General features: G+C 45.9%; 1 protein-coding gene across 1 annotated transcript in view; it reads right to left on the bottom strand.

Moving 5' to 3' along the window:
* Positions 1 to 27047, bottom strand: part of BRINP1 (BMP/retinoic acid inducible neural specific 1) — a 92889-nt gene that overhangs the window by 27149 nt on the left and 38693 nt on the right. The gene's annotated exons all lie outside the window — the stretch shown is intronic.

Below are 27047 nucleotides of genomic sequence, written 5' to 3'. Positions count from 1 at the left end.
GAAAACACAACAGGGGTCAGGCTCCCAGTCTGGAGGGGCAGGGGGAGTCGCTGGGGTGGAGAAGGGGCCAGTCCTGTTGGACATCCCCATGTGGATACACACATGAGGTCATGAGGCTGGATAGAGGAAAAGGGAGGAGAAGAGGAAAAGTGAGACATTACTGCACAATAACCACACACTACAAGGGTCAGGCTGGTGAGGAGCTGCCCTTGGAGTCATCAGAGGTGTCTGTCAGAGAGCTGGACTGCCCTAAAATAAAAGCAGGCTGGTCTTTTCGCCCTCCCACACCTTCACTTCTCCATAAAGCAGCAAATTCTGGTCTCTCTCAGCAAATGGTCTCGACCACAGATCTAGCCCAAGCTGATCATTGTTATATCTCTAATGCCCACAAGCCTTCCCGGCACACTTTAGCAAAGCAAAGCTGAAGAAAATACATTTTCTCCAAACATCTTCATCTTTCAGCACCGTGAGTGTGGCAAAAGAGCATTTTGGAAAACAATTTTCGAGATAAACAATGTAAAAGGATGGATTCAGATATAAGCAGAGTCCAGGATGAAAGTGGAGGTTTTGTTCATGTTTTAGAAAAAAAAACAAAACTCAAAGTGATTCTCAAATCCATGCTTTTAAACTGAGAGCAACTGGGAAAAAAATAAAGTTAATGTTTGCAAAAGCAGTTCTTTATTGCAGGTATCCATTTTGAAACGACACAGACGGAAATGCCTAGAGAAAAGCTTGCACACCTGCAATCTAAAAATCAGGCCTCTGAAACATCACCAGCTGAGCACCTGAAAAATGAGAAACCTATTAATGTCTTTCAAAAAATATTGAGCAAAGCCTTCCTTAAAGGAGAGGATGTTATTTATACCCATTCTCCTACAATGCACCTGCTCTATCTTCAGCTATCTCCCAGAACATCAGCTCACAGGCTTCTCTGTCACTTTTCATCCATCTATTCCTGTTACTTGCATTTAAGACAAATATTTTATTTAGATTATAGGTGTTGTGGTTTAAAACCAGCTGGCTCAGCCCCACAGAGCCACTCACTCCTCCTAGAGAAGAGAGTCAGAAGGGTGAAAGTGAGAGAGCTCATGAGTTGAGATAAACAGTTCAGCAGATAAAGCAAAAGCTGCACAGGCAAGCAAAGCCAAACAAGGAGTTCATTCCCCATTTCCCATCCCAGCCTGGAGTTCAGCCATCTCCAGGGCTCCATCAGAGTGACTGGGGAAGACAAAATTCCTCACACGGTGTGGCCCTGGCCCTGAGGCAGCATTTCCCATCAGGGAGTGTCCTCCCAGCACACCAACCCCACCTGGCTGGCAGACCCTGACACACAGGCACATTCAGAGACTCAGTGCAAAGCCAGGAGCACAAACCAGATTTTTTCCTGCCCAGGTTGATTCTAGACTCAGTCCACTCTGCATGTGTTAGGTTATTTGACTTAATGTAATTATGCAGGTATTTATTTTGATTGTGCCCCTTCACAGCACTCCACGCTGCCTGACAGCAGTTACATTCATCAAAACAGCAAAGTGCCAGCTATTTACTTCAAAATATCTCCTTACACCTGAGCTAATGCCCCCTCTGTAGCTCCTTGCTTTCACAAGCCAAGTGAAAATGCCAAAACAAAACACGCCTCCTACTACATTACAAGAGTCATTAGTGTCAAACCTTGCAATCTGAGGAAACATCCATCCTTCCTAGAAAAACCTCAGTCAAAAGGCAAAACCCCTTCATACAATGTGTTCTTAACACAAGGAGTGATTGAAACAGATCATTTGCTCCCAAGCTGTCTGCAGATAATAAATACATCACCAATGTATGCCTTTTATGGAGAAGAGGGTGTTCGCTGCTGTCCCGGAATTCTGTAAAAGTTGATTTTAATGATAGATAAAAACTTAAAAAGTAAAGACAAACAGTTGTTCTCTGACACCACAGAGAGGTTTCTCCAATCATCCCAGACCAGAGCTCCAATCCCAGATCTTGCTCCACAAGGAAATCCCCTTTGAGGAAGGAATGGTCCCTTCAGCAGCTGTGCTGCATGGGAAGAGGCAGAGCCGGATGCTCAAAGGCAGGTAAGTCTTATAATAAATAAAGAGACACACCCATGTTCCATCAGAAAGATCACAACTAGCGAGCATAGGAAGAATGCCAGCTGTGCTTCCTCTCCAAAGAGACAATTATTGTAAAACTCAAGCACACATTCAGATTCCTGCTTCCTGCAGTATCCATAAAGTCAGGAGGGACCAGAGCACCCCAGAGCCAGCACATTTTCAGACAGGGCTGAGGGAATGTTCCTATAAAGTACAGAGAGGTTGGTTTTGCTGCTTTGCAATAGATAATTTAGCAGCAAAGAGCTGAAATGTGCAGCTGGTCAGGCATTGATCCCTGCTCTCCTTCAGGGAAGCTGTGGCTGCCCCTGGATCCCTGGAAGTGCCCATAGACAGGGCTTGGAGCAGCCTGGGACAGTGGGAGGTGTCCCTGTCATGGCAGGGGTGGGACGGGATGAGCTTTAAGGTCCCTTGTGACTCAAACCACTCCAGGATTCCATGATATATCAGATCCAGAGTGTCTCCATTCAGGGCAAACTGGGAAGTGATGGGCAATGAAAGCAGGAAAGGAGAATAACATTTGGATAAACAATGTGTCCAAAGGGAAAGTGGGTTCATTCTCTACATCAGGTCCAACATCACCCTTTGGCAGCACAGGCAGGAGGCAAAAGCAGGAGTTTAAAAGGAATCACTGTCACATCTCCAGCCTTTCCTGCTGCCATGGGACAATCCCAGTCCCCATTAATGCAATAGAAGAACCCTGAGCAGAATCTACATCTAAAGCATGACAGTTGTCAGGACCCAGAACATCCCTCTGGCTGTCCTGAGCAGCCCAGACCCCTGCCAGGGGGCTCAGAGACCCTGGCACAGAGCCCAAAACACCTGTGGGTTTGATTATGACCCATGGAGCAAGTTACCAACCTTAGATGAAGATCTGCAAGCCACAACAGTTAAGTAGAATATTAGTGAAGTTATCACGGGTGGCAAAATAGATTTTAGGGTTTTTAGAATGGGGATTTAGGGGGCAAGATGGAGGGAACTGGGTGTGTCCAGCCTTTCTCCTTCTTCTTCTTGGCCTCCATCTTCTGCTGTGATGTTGGCACTTTTAGATTGGTTTAGAGTAGAAGCTCACTGTCTAACATAGGTGATGGGTATTGGAAAGTAATTGTAAATATTGTACAGGTAGTTTTTAGTATAAAGACATAACACCGCCCTGGGGGCAGGCAGAGTGCCTGGAACTGTCCTGCTGGATGGATCTCAGTGGGGCAGGAGAAAATTTTTTATAGGTAAGAAACAATGAACAACCTTGAGAATGAGAAATTAAGAACCCTGACTCCTTCTTCAAGCACTGGGCTGGGAAAAGAGACTTTCCAATTTTTCTCGGGGTCACTCTGACCAGCAGAGATCCCAACAACAGTGAAGGAGACTTTTCCACCCAACTGTTATTGATTCCATCCCTCCCCAGGGCTCCCTGCTCTCGGGCACATCAGCAGGTGAAAGCCCAGCTCTGCTCTGCTCTCCCTGTGCTTGGATGTGTTGCTTCCCCAGCTGACAAGAAAAGCTGAGCAAATATGTTATGATGAATAATTTATGCAACTAAGTTAGATGTTTATCTTCTGCTCATAGAATATCCATGAACCGGTTGCAATTCCCTCTAAGTTATGCATTATTTGAATTTACTTAGTGACATTTTTCAGGCTTTTTTTATAGGTTTTACATAGCATTTGGCTGTTTTATCTCTTTGTGTGCTGTTGATTCATTGGGATTGGAAACAAAGGAAGGGAACACCAGTAGGGTCATCTGCTCCAACCTCAACAGTCAAACAAATGATATGGTCTTGTGAAGCTTCCTTTTTAAAGTCCAAAAAATACAATTTAAACTTGGCTCGCTGAATTCCAATATTTTACATGGAAACCAAACTTCTAATTCCAGCAATCTGCCATGCAACCTACAGAACCCTCAGCTGCAAGATGCACCTGAGGCCAAGATTATGGTACAGTTTTGGAAAATAGACTTAACATTAATAGATATGGCTACTGAAATAATTTAGAATTATTGAGGTCATAAAAAAAAATTATATTTGCAGGGAACAGCATAGATCTGGCCTTAGGGAATGTTCCAGCCTGAAACTCCTGAAGTCTCTGAAGAAACACCTCCAAGAACAGGTTTTCTATTAGCTTTCAACTCTAGATTTAATTGCATTTTCTGCAGAAGCAGAAAATCGGCCAAAATGAATTCAGAGTGCTGGGTTAGGTAAGCAATGCTCTTGTGTGTTTGTCACCACTGAACCCTTCCACCTGTGGCTGTTGGGAGGATTTACCAAGGCCTTGCATTTGTGGATAATGGGTGCAAAATGGCTTCCTCACAAAACCATCCTGGGCTGCATTTCACTCTTTATTTCTCTGAGACACCAGTGGCACCACCTGGGACACAGAGCTGAGGCCTCGACAGCTCCTGAGGCATTTTAAAAAGAGAAATATTGCCCTGTGCATCACTGCTTTTCCAGGTGAAGAAGTTGCAAAGACTGGACTGGGATTAGGGGGCACCCCATGGTACAGCTGGGATCAGCACAGAGTTTTCTGATCCTCAGGGGAAATCCCAAGAACCTGAATTTTGAATGGCTTTGGGAAGGTGAGAAAACCCTCAGCAAGGAGGAGAAGGGTCGGTATCCCTGAGGGAGATGGGATAAGGAGAAACTCTGACCCAAGGTCTGGGTAGTGGGGTGAGGCACTTGTTGGGGCTCTGTGTCAACAGGGAGCCCCAAGGGAATTTGGGCTGTGCCAGGAAATGCCCTCCAGGTCCTCAAGAGAAAACCCAGAGGAGCTTCTTTAAGGGCTGAAAGTGATGGGAGGCGCTGAAAGGGGAAGGAAGATGAGAGGGAAGAGGGATGAAGGGTGCAGTGCTGCCTCAAGGATGCACATGCACAGATTGAGGGCTTCCCTGCCTGTATACCAGCAAGGGGACACACTTTATTTGAATAGGGCTGAGGATGAGAAAACGCTGCCCCTTCAAGCTGCATTAATGAGCCTCCATCAAGGCCAGCATGTCAGGGGCAGAAGGAGCCACTAGGAATGTCTCAGTGCTCATTAGCACTGTGACCCTCCAGGGAAACAGAAAAACAGGGGGAAAAAGCTACAGAAGCGGGAGGAAAAGTCAAGAGGCTGGAATAGGTACATCATGCAGCCCCACCATCAGAAAGGACAGCAGGATCCAAGGGCAGGAGCATCTCTGCCCAGGGAGGGAAATCTGAGGGAGAGGCGACATCAGAGAAAATTAAATTCCAGCTCCACATGGCCAAGACAACCAAAGCATGTAAGTGAGGAAACAAGTTCAGCAGAGACCTTGAGGGCTGGTGCTTGAAACAAAAAAAGAATTTAAATGCATTAAACAATGCTCAGCAAAGTTTTAAAAAGGAAAAAAAAATAGCAGAGGCACTGAACAAAGCCTAAGCAGAAGAGCCCAGCCCCTCCAGGTGCTGGATGTGCATCCTTCAGAGCATCACCAAACAGGACCAGCCCCAGCCCTTCCTGGGAACTGGGCAAGGGCAAGGCACCAGCTCCTTTCTGCTCCATGGCTCTTTTCTTTTTTAATAAAATTTATTTTGGAAGCCACCCATTGCTCCCAAAAGTGATGGGAGCACACTCTGCAGTAACAGCAGCACACAGACATTATTTCATGCCCTCCCCTTGGCATAGTGCCCACATAATTGACTGTGATGTCACCAGGACTCCCTGATGTCAGAGAGATGTTCCCTGGGATTTTGGTGTCTCTGCCCCTGTTTTCTTTCAAGCACTTCCCCATCATTAAGAGAGACATTTTTGGACATGTCTGTGTGTGCTGCAGAGAGATATTAGTAGCTGTCAGAATGAGTGTGAACCAAACCAGACAGATTTAAGCCTTGTCTGGTTCAGAAACCAGTTCTGTGTTAGCCCTAAATCTTCCAGAGCCCTTCCAGATGCTCCTACAACAGAGCTCCTGGTTTGGGGGTTTTGTTTTGCTCTGCCTTTCCTTTTTCCAGCCCAATTGTCCCAGCCAGAGCCCTGATTATCTGCAGTCCTCAGGATGATGGCTCTTCCAGGTTCCTGTGAGCCCTGGATGCTGCAAACAAAGCCAAGGGACAGGGCTGAGCATGACAACAGCACCACAATGCTTATCTTGTTCTGCCAGATCAGGCTTTGGAGGAGCCTGCACTCACAGGGTATCTGTGATTATGGTGGGGTCAGTGATATTTCATTTCCAGTCTGTGCCCTCAAAACGCCAGACAGCCCCAGGCTGAGCAGTGCAATATTCCTTCAGCCTCTTCCCTATCTAGGCCAGCATGAAGAAGTCACTCTTCAAAGCTGAGCTTTTCAAAGGACCTGCAAGAATTAGTTTCCTGTGAGGGTTTGGCACTCGTCCCCCCTAATCTATTTAAAAAACCTCCAGTCTGTAGATTTAAACTAGATCCAAATTAGACAGAGGCTGAAACTCTGCCATGAAAGAGAGAAAAAAAAATAAAACAACAAAAAAATGCTAAAAATTTCATTCCAGAGAAGTATGAAAAAGAAATCACTTAAGCTGAAAGTACAACAGCATTTTGCATAACAACCAGACAAGCAGACAGGCTCACTTATGACAGCTGGCAGGTGAATGAGATAAATAAATTGATTATTGATCTATAGATAAATGCTGTGCTGTCTGCAGCAGCTTTATTGCTATAAGGGCATTTACCTGGGTAGGACTGAAGCAAGGGGAGGACAATCAGAGTTTGAATCATTCAGCAGAGTCCTGTGGCAGAAATTAAGCAATGCTGTGGGACTACTTCTTCCTCCACCTGGTTCCAAAGGACAAAGGAAGAATCTCCTGTTGTTTTCCCCCTTGGTCTGTCCTTTGGCCACGTGCTTGGTGTTGGCTGAGGGGTGCGAAACCTCAAATATTCCCCCCTTTGTGGCAAGCAGTTCAGCCTGCTCCAGAGTTTTGTTTTCATCTCTCTAATCATTTTCTTAAAGATATTAAATCGTTACAGAGTTGAAAGCTCTGAGGTTTATTTTTGGAGAGAGGGGGTGTGGGAGGTAAAAAAGGGGTCCAGAAGAACATGACAGTTGCAAGAATCAGAATGAAATAAAATTACTTCAAAATTAGAGGAATTTCATGTGACCTTGAAAGCCTCTTGGTAAACAGGTTGTGCCAGCGCTGAATTAAAATCCAGTCAGACAAACATGATTCCAAATGTTGTGCTTGCTCTTAGGATGGGACTGCATTTGGGTCTCTTAGGAATTCTGTCATGGAATTGTTGGGTGCCCAAAAGATCAATTTGTTAGAAAAAAAACTGACATAAATTAGAGACTCAAAGCAGAGTGATTCAGCATAGGTAAGAACAAGTTAAAAGATAGGTCATTAAATTCGTTCATTATTAAGTTTGCTTATTATTAAATGCGATCATGGCCAGGATGGGGCTGTAATTCTTAACCCTGACTTCAAATCCAAGCACATAAAAACATGGTAAAATAGGTTTTGACCCTTTCAGCTGCTTGGGATCACCTCTAGGTAATGGATTTCCACATCCTCACTAACACAGAATAACTTTTTAACTTCAGCACAGCTGCCTTCCCCAGCCCTCAGTGGATCTGTCCCCAAATCCCTCCAGAATAAGATGCTGCAATGCTTCCACCTCACCCACCAGTTCCAGTGCAAACAGCTCGTGGACATTCATCCCCCAGCTCTCCCTGTAAGGTTGTTTTTGCAGATTTCCTTCCAAAACCCCACACCTTGAGCACTGCACAGACCCTTCCCAACACCAGCCTCCATCAGCATCAGCCACCCCGCAGGTGTGCTGGTGAGGGTTCCCATTGACAATGGAAGGTTTTAAAATAATAGAAAATTTGGAGAGTTAGAAAGAAAGTTAGGCTTGGGAAATGTTAGGGGTAGGCCCTGGGAAATGTTAGGCCTTGTGTTTGCTAGATCATGTGAAACTGCACCTGTGTAATCAGTATATGATAAATGATATGATTGTTGGATGTGACGATTATTTAGTAATTAGATGTAATTATTGTTTAGTCATGAGAAGAATCATGAGAAACCGTGTTAGGGGTTTGAGGGGGATCATGAGAAATCCGTGCTTGGATGAGATCAATGTATACAATAGAAGAATGTAAGTTTAATAATCAATATGTAAGTTATGTAATGATAGAATATAAAACATGTTTGGCCTGAAACCATGGTGGGTCAGATTTGGGTTTGTGTCCCCTGACACCCGGAGCTCTTAATAAAAGCATCTGCATACAACCATTCCATGATTATGTGTTCCTGAACTAACACCATGAGTGCTGACACCACCTCAGCTGTTCCACACTGGGCTGACAGCCCCTCTGAGTCCCTGCAGTTCCCATGGGCTTGATGGAAGCTGCTGGAAGCAGCAGTGACATCTCTCCAAGAGCTCCCAGCATTGTTCACGCCACCACAGCCTAACAATTGTTATTAATAACAGCAAACGTTCTGCTCTGGAGCTGTTTGCTCCCTGAAATCCCACCCAGACCACACATGGTTTATTAAGCTCCTGGGGAAGTTGTTCCAACAGGCTGCAGGGTGCTGTGCTGAGATGGACAGCACAGAGACACCCAGTCCTTCACTGTGAATTAGGATAAAAATCACTGGACAGGCAGCAGAACAGTTCTCCCACTAAAATGCCTGACATAGCCTAGAGAAACTCACCTGTGAATCAGGCATTTTGAGTTCTCTGCTTGCCAAAACAATGACACAAATATAATTTTTCATAGCAGGGTCTCCTGGATTTCTGTCTCTAGAAGTTTGACCCAGAATTCACAATCAAGCTGATCCTGGAATGTCAAGGAGCTGTCAAGAAGAAGCTTTCAAAGAACAGCACTTTTGAAGCAATGGATGGAAACATCTGAGTCATTCAAGGAATTTGAGGAATTTGAAAGCTAGGATAGCTGGCATGATTGTTCTCTTCTCCACAGTTCTTTCAATTCCCTTCTTTACACACAAATCCAGGGGGATGAGGGCAGAGATCAGCCAACAACAGGGTGGAAGGCAAGCCAAGACACAGGATGCTGAGACAAATAAGGCTGTATAGGAACATGCGGCACAGACAGAAAAAATGTCCCAAACCATGCAGTCTTGTGCTGTACCAATTGGTTTCGGGGGAAAAGGGGGGAACAAGAAAAAACTACGAATAACTCCAACAAAACAAAGAAAAAGCCAAACAAAACTAGCACAACACACAAAAATAACCTGACAAAAAACCCCAAACCTCAAAACAAACAATAAATCCATAAAAAATCACCCGACAAACTAGACCTTTCCATGTTGATGTGTTTATTGGGACTCTAGTAGAGTAGAGGATTACATCCTCAATAAAGTCCCTCCTCTTGTAAGTAGTACATGACAATATTTAAATCTTTTGTAACCAAGTTTGCAATGGAAGACAGGCAGGGAGAGTTTAATTTATAAAGCAGATAAATCACCCAGGGGTGATTTATCCATGAGGTCCTTGTGACCCCATGGACCCTGTCAGCAAGTGGTGCCTACCCTGCCCCAAAATTCACCATGTGGATTCAGGGCCTGCCAGTGCTCCTAGGAGCACAACAGCACCAATCAAAGGCTGCAACAAGAACACAGTTTGGAACAAATAATTTCATTAAATTACACCTCCTTCATTTCCTGAAGATAGAGGTGTGTGTGTGGACCACAGGCTTTTTTCCTAATTTTGGCTGTAGCAAGCTGATAACCTCAGCCTGTGACACCACAGCCCCAAAGTTTGCTCTGTGCTTATCATGATTCACAGTTTGCTCAGATGAAAAAACCTGAGAAATGTCCCCTTGAACCTTAATTCCTCACGTTGCAGGTGAGGGTACCTGGCTGCTGCACTGCCTGCAGCTTGAGCACGGCATTTGTCAATACTGGGAAAGTAATATCAGAAATTTAGCCTTGATTGCCCTTTTTCTCAAGAAAAAGCACCGAATTTTCTCCAACACAGCATGCAGCTATGTTTCAAAACTCGGGCTGTTGTTAGAAAATGGAGCTATCACCCCTCCTCCGGTCAGTTGTGCTGCTCACTTGGCAAAGGCTCAAATTCACTGATTTAGGAAGGGGGAAAAAAAAGAACAGAAGATGATGTTTAAATACAAAGCTGCTCCTGCCTCCTGTACCCAGCTGAGCCCTCCTGGCAGAGCCACCTGGGCACAGCTGCCAGGCTTGTGGGCAGAGCAGGCAGTGATGGGAAAGCGTCCCCTGTTGCCCACCCCTGGCCCTGAGTCATCCTCAGCTGATGGAGACACCACCGAGCACTCCAGGCAGGAGCTGGTGGGTGGCAGGGATGCCTAAAGGCCACCACTTGGCAAAGTCACCTGTTCCCACCAGGGATCCTTCACTTCAGGGCAGCTGAAGAGGGTTTTGTGCACATAAAGTGCAGTGAGGAGAGTCCAGCCCATGCCCACCCTTCAGGTGGAAAGGTGTGCTCCAGGCTGTCGCAGACATCTTTTATGGAAAATCCTTTCCTTAGGATTTTTCCTCCTGAGAAGCTGGGAGGCCTCAGGAACAAAATGTAAACAATGGTTATCTGCTGCTGTGGAATGCAACAGGTGCATCTGTGATTGGCCCATGTTGGGTGTTTGTAATTAATGGCCAATCACAGCCAGCTGGCTCGGACACAGAGCTGAGCGACAAACCTTTGTTATTCATTCTTTGCTATTCTATTCTTAGCTAGCCTTCTGATGAAATCCTTTCTTCTATTCTTTTAGTATAGTTTTAATGTAATATATATCATAAAATAATAAATCAAGACTTCTGAAACATGGAGTCAGAGCCTCTTCTCTTCCCCAATCCAAAAACCCCTGTGCACACCGTCACACCAGGCTGCACAAAGGGGATCTGCAGGGAAGAGAGCTTGCAACAGGACAGGTAGACTAAGCACTGCCTGCTCACAAAGATCCAACAGATGGCCACCAGGCTTAGAATGGCACAGGGGATGGGATTATCCCATATCCTCATACCCCCATGTCCTCATACGCTCATATCCTCGATCATCTCAGCCATTGCAAGGGGCCTTGCAGGAAGCTTCTGGGAGTGCATGGCAGAGGTAGGAGAGAGTGAACAAAAGCTGTGTTGAAGTAGTAAAATTAATCTACACTTCTCTCCCCCTTCAATCCTTGCCACTTAATTTCCATAGTGTTGGGACATTATTTGCTTTGAGTTGGTTTAGGAGAAAACAGTGGTTCCTCATCATGGTCCCTCAGTTCTGTGCCTTCATCCTCAGAGCTGGGGTTCAACATCCCTTTGCTTTCCAAGCTGTGCTGTTCCACTCAGGCCACTGGCCAAGGGTTGCTTTTCAATATTCAAGCAGGAATATCCACAGTGGTTGTATGCAGAGGATGCTCCCTCTCAGTATAGGATTCAGATGCTGGCTGGGTCTGAAATTACTGGCAAATAGCATAAGATAAGAGGTTAAGGGCTAAAAAAAATTAGGCTGCAGAGTATAGCTGCAGCAAAATTCGAGTCATACATAATCAGAGACATTTGTGCTTTGCTCAAGATTAAAAAAGAAAAAAAAAAAGTCCCCAAAAGCCTATGACATTTCAGAATTACAGTAAAACTGAAGAAATTTTCTCCAGGAAAAAGGTGACCCATTTCCTCAGACTACATCCCTCTTTAGCAAAAAAGCTGAACACAAGCTGTGAGAAAGCCTTGAATATTCCCTGGTTGCTCCAAAATCTCATTTCTACAAAAATCAGTTTTGATGTATTTAATTTTCATTCCTAGTCATGCCATTTCAAACTCAGGCATGTTTTGATGGAGGAAATAAAAAGACTGCAATAAAATAAAAATTCACAAACTCATGAAGAAAGGCAATCTCTTTGCATGCTGCAAAGTGGCCTGCAATGAAAAGATAACCATGCTTTTTATGCAACACTTCATAAAGAAAAAGCTTTATTTTTGTCCTGTCCTAGCTAGTGAACAGGGACTTGTGAATGCAAATGCTTTTGTTTCCTGGGATCTGTTTGTGAAGCTCTGAGGCACTTGGTTATTCAGGCACATGCTTGGCAATTTCCCCATCATGAGTCATGTTTTCTTTAGCTGTTATTTGTGACTTTGATATGTGGATCTCAAAGCACCTTTAAACAAATGTGTCACTGTAGATGGAGAAGCTAAAGCAGCAGGAGATGAACAACTTTTCCAAGAAAGAGATCCAGAATATAGCTCAACCATGAAGAAAATCCACATAGATGTAGAGACAGGGCGAAATGTTTCACCAGAAAGACTAAAGTAGATGGTGGGGTCATGGCTGAAGTTGCTGCTCTGTTCTGCCTGCCCAGGGCTCAGTTCATCTCATCCTCCACACCTCACTCAGGGTGCTGATGATGTGCAAACACAGCCCCACATCAGCTACAGAGAACAGAAGCAGAGCCAGAACCACTAAATCATTAAATTTGGTAAAGACCTCCAAGACCATGCAGTCTAACAAACACCCAGCAATGTGGTGGCACCACATTCACCATTAAAACTGACATATCCACACAATTTTTGAACCTTCCAGGGACAGTAACTCCACCACTTTTCTGAGCAGCCCCTCCAATGCTGTTCCACAATTCCTAATATCTAAAACATCCCCTGGTGCAACTTGAGGCCGTTTCCTCATGTCCTGTCAGAAATATGGCCATTAAAAATCACCACTGCACAGGTTCCCAAATCCCCGCCCTTTATGGAGGACACAAAAGCCATGAGCAAGCATGTCACAGACACATTTTATGGAAAATTCTTTCCTTAGGATTTTTCCTCCTGAGAAGCTGGGAGGCCTCAGGAACAAAATGTAAACAATGATTATCTGCTGCTGTGGAATGCAACAGGTGCATCTGTGATTGACCCAGGTTGGATGTTTCTATTTAATGCCAATCACAGTCAGCTGGCTTGGGCAGAGAGTCCGAGACACAAACCTTTGTTATCATTCTTTGCTATTCTATTCTTAGCTAGCCTTCTGATGAAGTCCTTTCTTCTATTCTTTCAGTATAGTTTTAATATAATATATATCATACAGGAATATAAATGCAGGATCCTTCTGAGGATGAAAATTCAGTCTGAGGGCATCAGATGCTGCTGAAAAGCTGAGGAGTCACCCCAATCTGTCCCTTCTTGTGGCAGAGGATTGGAACTGGGTGATCTTTAAGGGCTCTTCCAACCCAAGCCATCATGGCATTCCATGGAAAACCTCCCCTCATGGCTGTTTCAGGAGGGGAGGATTGGGCAAGGTTAAATTATCAGTTCCTATTCTAATTCCACATACACACACACCTGAGTTAGGGATTATGTGCTATTGCACATCTGAGCTGTGCTCCCAAAGAATGAACTGAACCCCAGAATTTAGAAGCACATGCATATGTATATATTTATCTACTGAGCGAAACAACAATATCTGCAATGCTTTTTATTTGCCTTCTGTGTTTTGAGATTTAAAGACTTGCATTTTCTGGCTTTCCTCCGCAATCCTAAAAGACAGCCTATTCTTATTTTTTAAATGGAAGTTGTGAGTTATACAATTATATGACTCAAGCGTGGAGTGCTTAAAGGAGACAGGAAAAAAAGCAAATGTGAATCCCCCAACTCTTACAAACACCAGAGGAACAGAAAATAAAAAGCAATATCTTTGCAGTCTGGTGGAGAGCAGGTCCTGATCTTTTCTCCTGCTGACTGGAAGCCTCACAATCCCCAGTGCTGAGCAAGTGCCAGGAGGAAGGGGGACAGTAGAACAGATGCTTTCTTGCCCTGGGCTAGGTCTTTATCCTTGGCATACAGCTCTGCCCTCTCTGGACTAGGATAAATCCCCAGAGAAGTTGAGTGATGCTCCATTAGTGGGATGCATTTCATCACTTCTCTCCACACCAAGGCATCCAACTTTCTCCTTTCTCCTCCTTTTTGGTGGAGTTCCTTCCCCTCCTCATGATTCCCAGCCTTCCTTTCCATTTTTCTCTCCCCCAGCTCCTGCAGTGTGCAGAGCAGGACAGACACAGTGTCCTACATACCACATTCTTTATCCTGCCAAAGAACCTGATACAAACTTCTCCCAACCTGGAAACCTAATGGAGGGCAGGGAGGCTTCTAAAACTGTGGGAGGAATGAATTATCCGGCTCTGTGCAAGAGCAGCACCCAGAGGCCTCCACAACAAGTGCACGTTTATCTCACCAAGATCTGTCCCTGCTCCTTCCCCTGCCCCTGCCAAAGCCCAGCTGCTGCCAAATCCCATCTCCACCTACAGGGAGACACTAAAGTGTCTTAGTGCAGCTCTGATGCTGTTCATGGTTTAACTTATCCCTAACAGGAGACAACTCTGGGCATCCCCACCTCCCCTGCCTGTCTCTCCTTGCCCCACTTTTCCCTGTCTCTGGAAGGGCAGGTGGTGCCTGTATTTAAAGCCTCAATCTTCCTGGGCACTGGACCGTGCCCAGCAGCGCGCTCATCACCAGGGCTGAGTTTCACTGACTGATTGTTTTCTGATTCTGTTTGGCATTTTATCCTGGCTGCATAGAAAACTTATTATAAAATCATATTTGTGTTCCATAGATTATATCTGTGGCTCGCTGCAGTGGGAGTGCTGAGCATGACAGGCAGAGTCAGAGACCAAGGTGACAGGGACCGAGCTGCAGTGCAGTCATGGTGCTTGCAGGGGACAAAACAGGGGCCCCTTGGTCAGCCATGGGTTATCCAGGGGGTGGGATGGGTGGGATAACTGTTAATAATTAGCTGTTGCAATTTTCCTGGCCAGATCCGTGCCATATGCCACAAATAAATGTTCTACACACAGAATAGTTTCATATTAAATGACTGCTACAGTCCCTGCTGCTATTAAAAATGCGTTGGTGTTTCTTCTAGATAGTCCCAGCTTAGAGCTGCTGTTGATTTCCACCTGTATAGAGTCCAACAGCCTGTGATAGAACCAGAAAAATTATTATTTATGATTTTGGTTGTTCCTTGGGGTCTGGGTGCAGTCAAGACTTGAGAGATGCAGACTGCAAAGAGAGCACCCCAGTGTCCCTGAGGTTTAGGATTTCATGGTGAGTTCAGGCAGAAGACACCCTTGGAGCTGCATTTGGCACAGAAATGGAGCAGCCATCCCTTCTAGCCATGGTTTTGCCATGTTCCTCCCAGCTCCATCCCCTGCTCACCTCCCAGCTGTGCACAGAGGGTCTGATGGGTGGCATTCAACTTTCCTCCCTCAGCCTCTCTCATGGGGAGAGCTAAACATGCAGACTCACATTTTGCCAACTGCCTGGCAAAAATGTTCCCTAAACAGGGAAGGTGTCCACAGAGAAAGATCAAGGAGAAAATGAAAGTTTTACCTCTGGAGAAACAACTAGACATGGTGTGATGGGCTTCTTGGAGAGGCGGAAATGTGTTCCAGCCTCCTTCTCTCCAGAGTAGTTTCTGATCTCTAGAATACACATTTCAGGGAGGGAGCTTCTCTGTTACCTGAGCACAAACAGGTCTGCTGGATTTTCCTGCCCACTTCAGCTAAAAACAAGAGGTACCCCCTTGTTCACAAGTTCACCACAAGATGCTGGTGGTGCCAGAGGCTCCACATCAGTGGAACTTGCCAGCTGGAACAACCCTCATGTCTCTCCATCTCATTGACTCATTTTTCCATTTCAGTCTCAGCTGAAATTGGATCTTTTATCTCTCCTCCCCTGCCTGTGACTCTGATTTTTCCCCCTCATACCATATCTGCTGCTATTTATGATTATTCCCTGTCGCTGTCCTATTTAATGCTGCAACATGGTTGGGATGATGGTTTCTGTGGATGGGGGGAGGAAGCAGAGGGACCCTGTGCTTTACCCATCACAGAGAAACAGACTGGATGGGATATTCACATTCTCTGAACAGAGAGAGAGAAGAGAAAACAGTTCTTATCTTCATTTGCTGCTCTTGTTTAGCACATGTGGAATGTGTTATAGAGGTTGTTTACCCAAAGTGATTTGTTAATTGGACTTTGCTGATGGTTGTTTAGATTAATTGGCCAATTGGGCCAAAGCTGTGTCGTGACTGTCTCAGACAGTCACAGGTTTATCTTTAGTATCTTTTCAGTACAGTTTTAATATAGTATTACTGTAATATAACCTAGCTTAATAAACCAATTGTTCAGCCTTCTGAATCATGGAGTCAGAGCACATTATTTCCCTACACTGGGGTTGCCCTGTATTGATAACTGAACATGTCCCAGCACTGTGGGAGATGGGAATCCCACAGCAGCACCTGAATTCCTTACTGCTCAGCACTGTGAAATGCCACAGTGCCATTGAGGGACATGGTTATCAGGAATCCTGGCTAAAGTATTGAGCCTTCAGGGTGAGGGGCTCTCCTGACAGTGAGCTGGGGGCACCACCTCACTCCAAAGAGCCTTCTGCTATTCATTATTTATTCTCTGTTGCTGTCTGATTTAATGCTGCAAAATGGTTGGGATGATGGTTTCTGTGGACGGGGGAAGAAAGCAGAGGGACCCTGTCCTTTACCTATCAGAGAGGAACTGACTGAACATGTCCCAGCACTGTGGAACACCTGAATTTCTTACTGCTCAGCACTGTGAAATGCCACAGTGACATCAAGGGACATGGCTATCAGGAATCCTGGCTAGAGCAAGGAGCCTCCAGGATGAGGGGCTCTCCTGACAGTGAGCTGGGGGCACCACCTCACTCCAGAGGGATTTAATGCCTTTCTGAGAGGCAGCTGTGATGTTCCACCTGCCATTGCACAGTCTGCACCCAGGCTCTGAATGCCCCTCAGCTCTCACCCTTTCGGGACGTGCAGGGTTCAGAGCAGCAAGACACGAGCAGTGTCTCTGCGAGGCTCCTTCCCACACTGGGATTTTTTATCACGCGAACGCCACGCTGCAGCTGGCTCTGGGAAGTCTTCTGCCCACACACTAAATAAATTCTGGTGTGGTGCTCTGCTTCTCTATGGAAACCGTACCCTGCATTTCTCTCCATAGGATTTTTCTCATTTCGGGCTCCATAATAAATTAACGAGAAGATGTTTTCTTTACACCAACCATAGGAGAGACACTTTTCTGTACTCGATTAATCTTTAGTGATCTATATTAAATATTTATCTGAAGAAACGAGGCCTGTATTGCAGCAACATTTTCTATTATGAGACTTTATCATATCAAAAGATATTTTCCTGGTTCTGACTCCTTCGTCTGTACCCAGCCAGCATTTCCAATGGAAGGGTAACTTTGGTTTTTTTTTTTCCCTTTCTCTCCCAGTGACCTTTTCCCTCCATAACAAGCTGCTGATATGTTAGAATTTACTGGGTTATAAACATTTTTTATCGAGTAGGAGGGAGCTGGGTGATTTGGCACCAGCTTCCCTAATAAAACCCAGGGGAGAGGCTGCAGTGTTTGACTCCAATAAAGGCCTGGAAGGAGCTGCAACCTTCTGGGATGCTGGTCACGAATGACAAGGGGAGCTGGGCAGTGTCAGTCACGTAGCTTCACTCTGCTCAGGCACTTCTGGAAGGAGTCCAGCTCGCTGGCACAGCAGAGGGAGCTGGGAGGGACCTGGTAAAAGACTGCTCTGTTCTCCCCCAGTATTTCTGAAATTGTGTGATTTATCACACGGAGCAGTGAGCTGGGAGCCCTAAAGCCTCTGGTGCAGCAGCTGTGAGCTGGGGAGACACTGAACAGTTGAGATAACTCAGAAGGGATGAGGGCATTGGTGCTGGGGTCAGACACTGGTCCTGCAAGAACCCAGAGCAGTCAGATCACAGTTTGATTTTGAATAAGGGGGTGGATTTTCCTACCTGAGGTAGACTAACATTGGCTAGAGATAATCAGAATTAAGGCAGATCTATTGAGGCAGTGCCTAAAGGAAACCCAGATGCAGTATCCTGCTTTTTTCAGGTCCTGAACAAAACCACAGCAAAAAGAGATGGTCCAAGTTCGCCAAGAGCTCCCAACCTTCCACATCTCTGCCTCCCAAGGGAATGGAGTTGTAACTGATCAATAACCAAAATACCAAAAGCCTGAATAAATCACCTAGAGATACACACATTAAAAATGTTTAGTTCTGATGATATATGACTGAGCTGTTATTTTGACAAATAGCTAGTGAATAATATATCTGACGAACTGCATAATATTTTACTAATGATTAATTTATTCATTCCAAACAAACAAACAAAGCCCAGCCTTTTCCTCCCCTATCCTAAAGAACTCTAATGGCTGCAAAGAGCTTGGAGATCCCTGGATGAGCCGTGTCTGTTATTCCCCCTTTTATCATTGTGCATATCTAGTGATTTATTACCACGGAGAATAAATTCATGGCTTATGTTATGGATGGCATGATTTCAGAGTGCAGCAGATCTTGTTTAAAAATTCCTCATTTTTTAAAAAAATGTAAAATCTACAGGAATTTGGTACTTGGGCAGTTATCTACCCACACAATGTGATTAAATACCTTTTTGAAGTCTGAAACATTCTGATTGGAGAAATGTTGTTTGGGATGCTGTCCCTAGGGTTAGTTACTACAGGATATTTACAGGACAGAAGTCTGTGAGATTTAGCTGAGGGTTGCCCAGGCTGTGCTTTTCCCTCTCCCTCACTCTCAATCCCATTCAGAAATACAATTTCTGGGAGTTCTCAGAGAAGATAAAGGACCAAAGAGCAAGAGCTCTTCCTCAGAGCTTCCCTGTGAGGGTGGGCTGATTGATTCCGGATCAGAGCCTGCTCCAGCTTCCCTTCCTCAATGAAAAATCGAGAGCTCTTAAAAATTGAATAAAATATGCCGTTCCGAGAAGGATTTCCACTGGCACGAGCACAATAGGAGGTAGTAGTGAGTTGCTCAATATTTCTGTGCGCTCTGGCTAATCCTTTACTGCTCAGTCCCTGCGCACTCTCCCCGTGGCACCTGAGGATAACTCATCTGTAATTGGTAAGGGCTCCAGCTCCGTGTCTCCAGACAAAGCTTAAATCGCTCACGTTTGGGAGAGCTCCAGCTTCAGCTGTGGCTGGAGCTGCCCAGGAGAGGATTCCTTTCGGTAGCTGCTTCCAGGCCTGCAGGATCTGGCTTTGTTCCACGTTGGAAGAATCTGGAACAGCTTGTAATGTTTTCACAAGACAAAAATTTTGTCAAAATAGCTCGTTCCTTAGATCTCTTGCTCTCACCATAGTCACTGGTGACCAGAGCAGATAAGATATCAAAAATACGTTGAAGCCAATTCATCAGCCTGAAACACTCTATACCTAATGAAATAAAGCGTTTTGACAAGACCTTACTGTGGAGAAAATGTTTTTCTGCCTCACCTTGACAATTTTATTGCACCTAAAATACAAAGACATTTCCATTCTGTTGTTTCCCTCCACCCTCGTGGAATTTCATCAGTTCTGCTCCTCTTTCAGTGCACAGTCCCTAAGACTGTGAGTGAAAATCCTACTTCAGTGTTACAAACACTTGTGAGACCTTGACAGGGAGCTGAGACTCTTCTGTGCCAGCTCACAGGCTGCCACTGTGCATAGAAATTGTTTTCCTTTGGATGCTCACTCACAATTGTGCAGGAGATGACCACCAACAAAGCTGATCTGTTCAAGGGGGAGATAAAATACCGTCTTTTTTAAAGACCTGATCCAAATATCTCAGTTCCCCAGAGTGACAACAATAAACTTATTTTTATGACCCTTCTGCAGGAGAAAATTAAGTCCAAGTACAGTTGGCAATTATCCTGTAAGCTTATTATATAGTAGCATTCAGCCCCTTGCACACTCTTGGTTCCTGGTTTTTTACGTGCTGGAAGAGCTGGTAATTTCTGTCCCTTATTACAGAGTCATTTCACAGGGAAGCACTCTCAGATTTCATTTAATCCACTGTGGGCTGTGCAAGATGCTGCAGACACCTCAGCAGCTGCGTGCACCTCAAACATCAGCGGTCCTGTGGGCACAGAGCCATTTCTGAGTGACCACAGAGCCCTGCTGGTTCTGTCAGCTCCTGACCCCTCAGTGTGTGTGGATCCCAAACAGAATCACACAGCCTGAGTAAATCTGCATGGGGAAGGCAAGCAACAATTGATCGCTCTTCATCTTATCACAGCAGCATCCCTGCTGCTGTGTCTGCAGACATTCCAGGAGTATTGCTGGGGATTCCAGATGTCTGGCAGTGCCCAAGGCCAGGCTGAATGAAGCTTGGAGCAGCCTGGGACAATGGAAGGTGTCCCTGCCCATGGTAGGGTTTGGAACTGTTTAGGTTTTTTTAAAATCTCTTCCAACCCAAAGCATTCTGCGATGAATAAAGAGTCCATGAGTGGTGCATATGCCCATAGAAATACTGGCACAATTCATTTCAACATTCAACTTTTTTCTCCATTCAGATCAATCCAGTTCGTCTGAGGTCATCAAGCAATTAGCAAAACTTCAGCTGTGGCATTGCTAACTCTGCCACAAGTGTCTGTTCCCTGTGCAATCCTGTGGTAGGATGGAAGATTCTGGAATATATTTCTCCCTGGGTTTGCAGTGCTATTGCTCTGTGGCCTGCTCCCCCTGCTTATGCACGCTGGGGAGATTTGCTGTTATGAACCGCGCCACAAAACTACCTTCAAACTCAAATTTAATAACCTAAGTATTACGAAGATCAATATTATGGCTATTCTCATTCATATGATTAACATTAATATAATTTGGGGAAATATTTATGCTGCAGTAGTGACTGGAGACCTGGATTAAGAGGAGATCCTGAGCAACTCCACAGAAGAAAAGACACCATTGTTTCCAGATGAGCACTGAAATGCAATACTCCATCTCTGAGTCTCCACGGGCTCGGATATTTTATGTAAGTTACCTAATAAGATAACAAACCAGCCTTACAATCCCTACAGCCACACTGGTGACAGTTTGAAAATCATGAGTCAAGCTCAAAAAAAGAATTAAGAGATTGCTTTTAAAATTCATGAGACTTTTAAAATCTGATAAACTTCAGGGTTTTTTTTTTTCTTTCCTTCTTTTTTTTTTTTTTTTTTTTTTTTGCCTTCTGCTTTCTGAGTATGTAGGAGTCGTATTATCAAGTTTTCCTCTGCAATTATGAGGGCCGTAAACTTACTTTAAAAATTGAGTTGAGACATTTACATAATCACAGGACTCTGAAAGTGTGGGCTTTGAAGAGACATTAAATAGTCTTGAGATACAGTTCATCATGTGACTTGGCAACACTCGCTGCTGAACAGTACAGCACAGACTCCAAATATCAAATACTCCCAAGGAACAGAGAGGAGTCTTTTATGGGTGGGAGGGGGGAATCTGACACTTTCACAGTCTGCACATGAATGGGGGAGAAGGGGAGGAACACAGGGGAAGCAAAACAAGGAGAACAAGGAGTGTGGGACTATTCACTTTGCTTTAATCAGAGATGAAGCTAAAAAACTTCTTGTCTTATTCCTATATTTCCTGCTTGCCCTTAACCATGCCACACACGCTCTTCCCTGTGTACCAGGCTCTCTGATTAGCCCAACCCTGGCTGTGCACCTGCACTCGCCAGGGACTGCCCCAGACATCCGAGGGGAGTTAAAAGTGATGCTCTTTCTGGGGTTTTCACTCAAGAGCTGGAAGATAACACTGCCATTTTTAATGCTGAATACTCGCTGGGTGGGTTTGCCTTTGCTGAAAAGGAAATAACCAGTATGAGAAAAAGGGGAGGGAAGGCAAAGTGATGAAGGTCTATGGAAACATCTTTCAGGGGCACATGGACAGTGAAAACACCTTTCAGGGATGCATGGATAGTGAAAACACCTTTCAGGGGTACATGGATAGTGAAAACACCTTTCAGGGGTACATGGATAATGAAAACATCTTTCAGGGATGCATTTGTAAGAAAAACACCTTTCAGGGGTGCATGGACAATGAACACACCTTTCAGGGATGCATGGACAGTGAAAACAACTTTCAGGGATGCAAGGATAGTGAAAACACCTTTCAGAGAGGCATGGACAATGAAAACACCTTTCAGGGGTACATGGATAAAGAAAACATCTTTCAGGGGTGCATGGACAATGAAAATACCGTTCAGGGGTGCATGGATAATGAAAAAATTTTGCAGGGATGCACAAGCAATAGAATTTGCCCTCCAGAGATAACACAGCTTCTCCCATCTGCAGGTTGCCATGGGGCTCAAGTGTCCCTCGCTGGTCAGTGCATCCTCATCCAACCTGAATGCCCCGAGTGCTCTGTGATGTTCAGATCTCAAATCAGCACTGAAACCCAGCCCACACTGCAGCAGAGCTGCCAGTCACCAGCAGCCCCTGAAACCCATGAAACCTGTGTTTGCAGCTTGCCAGGAGACACTTTGATTGCAGGAATGACAAGCTCCGAGTGTCAGGGTGCTTGACTGAGTCAGAGTCCAGAGCTGGTCCCAGCTGTAAGTAGCAGGGGAGCTCTTCCAGCAGCTTTTCCATGGCACTCTCACTCAGGGGAACCAGAGCTTGTTGCAATATCAGGCATTTTGGAGCCTGCAGGCCCTGGTGAGAGCACAGCCATCAAACAGGGTTCTCCTTCAGCAAGCCTTGTGTATCCCTGGGAGATGGAGAGTATCCAGAGGTTTCTCCTTAACTGGCCTCTAAACTGCCTGGTTTTCCCCTACCCTTGCTGAAACTGATGTCAGGAGAAAGCACAGTGCAGGGTTTGGGGCCAGCAGATGTTGACACAAGGGGACATTAAAGGCGTCCCTTCAATTTGGGCTAAGGGAATCCAGGAGGCAAAACCCCTCCTGCCTCAACCCCAGAGCAGAGGATTTCCATGCTGCTGCCTAAAACGTGCTGTGCACCACTGGCAGGTTCAGCTAGGCAACTCTCACACCTCCAGACATTTTTCCTGTGAAACTTGTGTGAAACCTGGCCCAGAAAAGCTGCAGGACAGCCCTGAGCAACTCAGTCTCATGGGTGGCATCCCTGCCCATGTCAGGGTGTCAAGACTAGGCGATCCCAAGCCTTTCTAGGCTTCCACAATTCCATTTAATTCTTCCATAGCACAGCTTTCTGGACTCTCCCTCCAAAAAAGCTCTTTCATTGCAAGCAGAAGCACAAGCTGGCTTGACCTGATTGAGGATTTGATGGAATGGCTTCCTCTCCCCGCTGCTCTCCCCTCTGCTGGGAGCCATCTGCACATTAAAGCAGATGTTGGTTGCACTCAGGTCATGTTTCCAAGCTTTCTTTTGTAGCCATAAGGACTAGAGACTCTTCCCTCCCTGCCTGCACTCATTCCTTAATTAAAGCTTAAATTCTGATGCCGTCACATGACTGCAGGAGCAGATCCCCAGGCAGGCATTTAGTGCTCTGTGTTGTCAGCAGGACTTTGATTTAGAAGCATCACAGATCCTTCAGAGGATCCCTCCCCTCTGGAAGCCCCAGCCTGGCCCAGCTGCCACTGCCAGAGCCCAGGGCTCCCTCTCAGGCAGCTGCTGGAGCAGCTCAGAGGCTTTCCCATGCCACAGAGCGTGGGGATGGGGAGCACCTCTGGCTTCTTGGATCAGTGGCTCCAGAGCCAGGCAGCTGTGAGGAGTCTGCAGGGAGGGAGGAGGAGGAGGAGGAAGAGGAGGAGGAGGGGGAGGCAGCAGCTGCCAGCAGCCTGCACTGCAGCGCCTCATCCCAGAGAGCTGGGTGGGTGTCAGCACCATCCCTACCCATCTCCTCTCCTCCCTCTCTCCATGGTTTTCAGTGGATGGGGTGTATTTGACCAGGAAAAAAAATAAATCCACAGTGAAGGAAACCTCACAGCAGCTTCCTGTAAAGACTTTGTGGTCACCATGCCAGGGCTGGAAGGGTGAAGAGCTGCCGGTGTGGAAGGGGTTCGGTCCCAAGAGCTCCCAGGCTTGGCCGCCAGCAAACAGAGCCCTGGTGAGCACTCCTGGCAGCCAAAGCTGCCTCCATCAGCCCCATGCCTTGGAGCAGAGCAGGTCTCACCTGCCCAGAGCTCTCCTGAGGGAAGCTGGGCTGTGCCAGGACAGCTGGGTGCTGTGTCAGCTCCTTCCTGGGCACACACGTGGGCAGCAGCACAAAGGAAGTGCTGGCTCTGCACAGGAATGTTTGATATCACGCTGCCTGTAGAGCAGATCCTGCCCAAACCCTGCTGCAGGCAAAGCTGAGCCCAGGCTTTCTTTGTGTCCTTGGGTTCTGTACCTGCTCTCAGCAGCTTAGCCCAGGAAAGCTGCCTGGATGGCTCAGGCTGTCCTGGTGGACACTTCTTGTTCCATTTACAGAGCCTGGTGGGTAGCAATTAGCAAAAAAGAAAGGGGAAAAAAAATATCCTTTCTGGAATCTGAGGAAAACATTGGAGGGATCCAGAAATATAAAAGAAAAAACCCTAAAATGCCTTCTCCCAGTGCTACTTGTGCCAGAACAAAATTATTCTGTCTATCTAACAGGATGACTTTTTTATTTTAATGTAACAACTTCTCTGCAGAAATAAGCATCTGCCTGGTTTGAAAACAGAATTAATAAGATTATTAAAAATAATTTTTAAAAGCAGCTAAAAATATTTTTTATTAAAGAAAGAGAGTGAAAGCTTCTCTTAGCCTTGTTAGCTTTTAAAATATGTTCCCAAGCCACTGGACCATAGTGTGCTGCTCTGGAGGAATCTGAGATGAATGTGCAGAGTCATTGCTGTCACAGCATGCTGGGAGCAGCCCTGCTGGGCACAGCCTCCACTTGACATGTGGAGAGGAACACTCCCCCACCATTCAGGAGGTCTCTGAAGGGACAGCATGTGGACATCCTTGTCCAAGCCCAGCAGGATGCAGATCTCTTTGGAAAGGTTCAGTGACTGAAATATTTCTGTGCTGCTCCTGGGATTCACTGGGAGGAGGATCAAAATGTTTTGTTATGGATGGAGAAGGGGAATTTTCCTGCTGGAAGATGCAGCTCTGGAGATCTGTGCTAGCACTCGGCCAATCCAGCTGAGAGCTCTCCTGGATCAGCAGGCAGGGCACTGATCTGCCTTTCCAGGCACACAGCTCACTGGAGTGCTTTTCTCCAGAGGAAATGGTGTGTCCTGACCACAAGAGCCTCATCAGAATGTGAACTTATCAACTGCTCATCAGAATGTGAGCTTAACAACTGCTCTGCCTCCATGGCTGGGAGTGCACTGCCACCTTCGGATGTAGGGCTGCCCTTCCTGAGCCTGGACAGATTTTCTGCTCCCCTATTTTAGCAGCTCCAGGCATATCAAAGGCTGGTGCCATGGTGCCTGACCATGAGAGCTTCATCAGAATGTGAACTTATCAACTGCTCATCAGAATGTGAATTCATCCACCGCTCTTCCTCTACACTGTTCCCATGGCTGGGCATGCGCTTCCACCTTCGGATGCAGGGCTGCCCTTCTCAACTTGGGCAGATTTTCTGCTCCCCTATTTTAGCATCTCCAGGCATAACAAAGGCTGGTGGCATGGTTCCTGACCATGGGAGCCTCATCAGAATATGAACTTATCAACTGCTCATCAGAATGTGAATTCCTCCACCGCTCTGCCTCCACACCGTCCCTGTGCCACCTTCGTATGCAGGGCTGCCCTTCTGAGCCTAGGCAGATTTTCTGCTCCCATATTTCAGCACTTCCAGGCATATCAAGGCTGGTGCCACCTTTCCTTCCTCTTGCCCTCTGTTCTCAAGAATATCAGAGAAGGAGACGTGTGTCCTTCTGTCAAGCCCTGTAGCTGCCAGGGATGTTCCCAAGCCGTCACCATCCGAATCCAAAGGCAGCCAGAGCAGCTGCTCCTCCAGCCTGGCCAGGGCCAAGCTCTGTGCCTGCTCACACACCCCAGGACAAAGCTCTGCACAGCTCGGCCCCAGCCATTCCCTGCCAGCCCCTGCTCCTGCCTTCATTCTGCTTATGCAGATCCATGGCAAGCTGCACATATGCAGGGAGCTGCATTATGCAGGGGATGTGACAGCAGCAGTCCCTGCACTGCATGAGGAATGAAGGCTGGGGCTGGAGGAGATGCTGTGTGATGGAATTGTCTGGTTCATGCCCATCGCTGAATGGTTCCTGTTTGCCAACTGCTTTTAGAGATGCTAGACAGGAATGTAAATTGTGGCTTTCGTAAAGTTGCATAAACGTGTAGTAATGTCATTTTTAGATGAGCATTTACATCGAAGACAACACCAGGAGGCTTCATTGTTTACATGCACTATGGAAATGGATTTCAGGTTTTGGTTTACACACATTTATTTACACGGCATGTACTGATTACAAACCAATGTACATCACTCCTTTACAGGCATAATATAAACTAGGGGGATTCTGTGTTTTTTGCCTGGATGAATTTCCATTGCTCATTCCACATGGAGAAAAGAACCTCCTTTCATCTCAGCTCCCTCTGTCCTTCAATTTCCGTGCTGTCTTCTCCTAAAAAACCCTTGCCTGTGACTGGAAAACAAAAAAAGCTGATGTCCCTTTTAAACACATAGCATAAAACCCTAATAAGAAAACCTTGTCAGCAGAACTTCAGCACGACTAAAAACCCGTAAGCAAAGATTAAAAGGCCTAACAGTGCCCATCAATTCACAACTGAGCTAAGCACCACCTTAATGCTGTTTGAGAAGAACGTTCACGGCGTTTCCTTGGATGCTTCAGACATGCAGTCAAGTGGAACAGGGCTGAAAACCTGCCAGGCTGTGTGAGAGAGGATCTGTGAGTGCAGTTTGTCATTGTCACAGCGCCTGGGTCCCAGCACCCAGCCTGGTTTTGGGAAGCACCACGAGCCTTCCCAGGCACAGCTGCGTTCCTGCTGCTCATCCTGGCTCTCACTCCAGCCCAACCATGCTGGGAAATTATTATTGTGTTTTTTCTTTATCCTAAGATGCTGAACCCAGAGAAAATCAAAGCTGGACCCCAGGGAATTTCAAGATTTCATACTCACAGAGTGAAAAGGACAGTCAGTCTTTTTTTGTTTTTCAGTCCTTCCCTAACTCAAGGTTATAAAAACTCCTTGCAAATTCAAACTGAAGAACAAACAGCTAAACACAATACACTCAAAATCAAAATGTTCCTC

The sequence above is a fragment of the Melozone crissalis genome, unplaced genomic scaffold, assembly GCF_028551555.1.
Source record: "Melozone crissalis strain CALT ecotype California unplaced genomic scaffold, PUWL_Pcris_2 ptg000041l_1, whole genome shotgun sequence".
NCBI classification, from domain to species: domain Eukaryota; kingdom Metazoa; phylum Chordata; class Aves; order Passeriformes; family Passerellidae; genus Melozone; species Melozone crissalis.
The sequence above is the reverse complement of the archived record's forward strand: the minus strand, read 5'-3'. Positions and strand labels throughout refer to the sequence as shown.